A 4,152-nucleotide genomic window follows, 5' to 3' on the forward strand; every position below is an offset into this window, starting at 1 on the left:
AGTCACTACATAAAAAGAGTAGAGAGATGATTTTAAAAGATAGGAACTGGAGGGCAAGGAGGAGGATGCCTCCCTTCGCGCGTTCTCTGAGCCTGCTCACATTCCATAGTTTATGTGTGGCAACTGGGACATGTTTGGGGAAGAAAGTCATACTTGACTAAATTGTCCTACTGACGTAAACCTATAATTTAAAAATTATATATGTATATTTAGAGAACAAGTCAAAACAGGAAACGCACTCCCAACGTGGATAAAGCTATTTATGCATTAAAATACCTCCTGTTATCATAGTAGACTTGTATCCCTATGTTTAAATAGAAAAACTCTGAAAAGTACAGAGAGAAAGAACAAAGGAGTCAGCCTACATTGGCGCTTCTGGACTGGGCTGTGGATGCTTCCCCTGACTGGGAGACATTCTATCTTTGCTGTCCTTCTTGGGGGAGGCTGTGGTGCCCATTGCTCCACGCACAGGGTTACTGCAGGCACAGAGTGTGAATTCAGGCAGGCACCACAGAAAGGAATATGTGGTTTTATAGAGAAAAAAGGAAGGGCAGGAAAAATTAATCTAAACTCAAGAAGAGCCAGAGGGGAAGGAAAAAATCAAAAACAGGGCAAAAATAAGATTGTACCCCTATAAGCCCTTCAACTAATGATCTTATATTTGTTCTGCATGTAAATTAGGTCCCTCTGAGAGGGGCATCCAAGCAGAAATAATTTTTGCACATATTCATTGTTAATGAAACTTGTTTGAATGCAAAGAAGGATAAAAAGTAACTTCTGCTCTTAGAGAATTTATCTTTTAGGGAGACCAGAAGGCCACACAGAAGTCAAGTAGGTTGGGTGCAATGACTCATGCTTGCAATCCCTGTGCTTTGGGAGACCGAAGCAGGAGGATCACTTGAGGAGAGGAATTTGAGAACAGCCTGGGCAACAAAGTAAGACCCCACCTCTACAAAAAAAGGAAAGAATAAAAGTTTAGCCAGGCGTGTTGACATGAGCCTGTAGTCCCACCTACTCAGGAGGCTGAGGTGGGAGGATGGCTTGAGCCCAGGAGATTGAGGCTGCAGTGAGCTATGATTGCACCACTGCACTCCAGCCTGAGAAAAGAGTGAGATCCTCTTACAAAGAAAAACAAAAAGAAAAGAAAGACTTTTACTTGTAAAAGTCTAATTGTAACAATAAATAATATTAGAAACGATGACGGATTGTGCCAGGAGAGATCATCTCTATGTTCCAGTGTCCAGGAACTGTAACCCTCAGTTGTTGTCTTGGAGAAAGAAAATCAATGAACAGAATTGGCACTGGGAACTTCATATAAAGCTTCTTAAAAAGTGGTGAAAGGCAGGCAGAGCATCTCTTTTCCATTCTAGAGCCTTTTCCAAGGTTTCAACTGATGAGAAAGTGGCTGGAAGCGTGAAGGTTGAATGCACACCTGCTCTACCCCGAGCAGATCTGGTTGTCATCAGATGGTGTGTTACATTTCAATGAAGGAGATTACTTGACTATCCAAGGGTGCTTTACGCTACATGAATTGTCAACTCTTTTACCTTTGGCCTTGTCAGAGCACTCCTCATAGTGCCTTGTAAATAGCAGGTACATAGTAAATGTTTACAAATTAGTGAATGAAATTTTTAAAATGTATTTTTGAATGGGCAGGAAGTGGTGGCTCATGCCTCTAATCCCAGCAGATTGGGAGTCCAGGGCAGGTGGATCGCTTGAGCTCAGGAGCTGGGCATGAAATAATGCTAGTAGACCCCACAAGGTTGGAAGCCACCTGTTGCCTTCCTCACCTTCCCCTGATTTTCTTTTTTAATCTCTTTATAGAGTAACCATTCAGTACTGAACTTTTTCCCAGGCAATATTATTCTTTTAACAATACAACTCTGTCTTTTTTTAAAAACAGAGATTCCACGCATTCAGTCTGCATCATAACAAAGTGAGATGCTGAGGCATGGGAGGAAAGGGACTTTCAAATAAGCACATAATGATCAAGTAATCTTCTCTCTGCCTTTCACGCTGAGAACAGTCACAAATTTTTCATTCCTGAGAATCTTGTTCCCAAATTGACATTGCTTCAAGAAGTACCTTCTTAATTACACTTTCTTCTTACTTAATCAAGTAGAAAGAAAAACCATCATAAATACAAGAGGAGTATTTTCCTGTCTGGTGAAGTGTGGAGCCAGGACCCCCAGCATTCTTTCCACAGAGAGAGGCTTCGGTTCTAAACCATCATTCATACAACTGAGCATAACACTTAGATAGAAGAATGCTTTATGTCAACCAGGCCTATTTTTTAAAACAGTTGAAGAAATCTAACACGCAGTTAAAAAAGCAGAGGTATCTCATATTGTAACATTCTAAATTTCTAGACATATATATTAAGTGTGCCTTTCTGAAAATCTCTCAAGTATATAATTAAAACAAACCCTAGAGTCTTGATATCTTAGGGTCCTCATATATTCAGCGGCCATCATTGGCAAGTTGAAGCTGGAGAGGTTTCAAAACAAAGACTATTACAGGAAGACTTTCATATATGAGTGGTCAGTAAATAAGGAACAAGTAGGTCTGGCACTGGAAAAGAAGAACTTCCGCTTCCAGGAGAAAACGCTACCTCTAGTACAACACTGCCACTAAACCTATTGCTCAAGGCCAATACAGTCTTTGCAGCACCTCAATAGACTCAGTGCTCTGGGCTGGCATGTTGACAACAACCATATCAACAATGAAATGGATACCAGGAATGAAGCTTTTTAAAAAACTTAATAGGTTTCACTTCAATAACATTTGGGGGTACAAGTGGTTTTTGGTTAGATGGATGAATTGTACAGTGGTGAAGCCTGAGATTTTAGTGCACCCATCACTCAAGTAGTATACATTGTACCCAACTGTAGTGTTTCATACCCTCACCCCCACAACCCTTCTTGCTTCTGTGTCTCTGGTGTTCATTATACCAATCTCTATGCCTTTGCATACCCATAGCTTAGCTCCCATTTGTAAGTGAGTACATGCAGTATGTGGTTTTGTATTCCTGATTACTTCACTTAGGATCATGGCCTCCAGGTTCATCCAAGTTGCTGCAAAGGACATTATTTTATTCTCTTTTATGGCTGAGTAGTATTCCATGGTGTAGCTATACCACATTTTCTTTATCTACTTATTGGTCAATTGGCACTTAGATTGGTTCTATATCTTTGCAACTGTGAACTGTGCTGCCATAAACATATGGGTGCAGGTGTTTTTTTATACGACTTCTTTTCCTTTGGGTAGATAGATATTCAGTAGTGGGATTACTGGATTGAATACTAGATCTACCTTTAGTTCCTTAACAAATCAAGAGAGGTGTTTTAGACCAATAATCTCATTTATCCATCACAATCATCTTAGTATATGTAAGCTTTACTTTTCCCATTGTACAGGGAGAAAACTGGAGATCAGGGAAGCTGAGTAACTCAGCTAAAGCTGTTTAGCTAGGAAGGATTGAGGCAGGATTCAAGTCCAGATCTCTTTGATTCAAACGTCTGGGTGTTCAGGACTATGCTATATTGATTCCAGAACTTCTGACTTCAAAGGCAGTAGAGCTTCAGATCTTTGAGTGCATGACTTTAATCCATGCTAGGACACATAGCTGCTCTTGGTAAAAGAGTATGCATGGAACTACAATGTTCAACCATCTTTAGAGGGACATGGTTTTCTGAGAAACATCACTACAAAAGTGAGATGGAGAGGTGGCAGTCTCCAAACAGTCTTTGAGGGAGGGCTTTGAGGGGTGTAAGAAAGTTATTAATGGGGGTGATTTTCCCAGAGTGGTTCAGAGGGAGAAGTCCAGCACTTTTTTCCATCTTTTCCAAAAGAGTTCACATGAAGGTTTAGAATAACATAAGCACATTTTATTAAAAGGCCTTGTTTTCACTCATTGTCTATTCATCCTTATTAAGAATGCTGAACATTTAATATTTCTAACCTCATTGGAGAATAATGTGGCTTTTTTCCCCATTAAGGACACTCACTATGATGTATTGCAATAGCAAACTGTTATTTTATGTGTCATTTTTCCAGCAAATAAAATGGTCTGACTTGCTCCTTAAGAAATTATTAAAATATTCTTTTTCAAGTGAATACTAATGCTTCTTGGACACTTTCTGTCAAAGAAGG

This window comes from Colobus angolensis, unplaced genomic scaffold, assembly GCF_000951035.1.
Source record: "Colobus angolensis palliatus isolate OR3802 unplaced genomic scaffold, Cang.pa_1.0 Scaffold293, whole genome shotgun sequence".
Classification (NCBI taxonomy): domain Eukaryota; kingdom Metazoa; phylum Chordata; class Mammalia; order Primates; family Cercopithecidae; genus Colobus; species Colobus angolensis.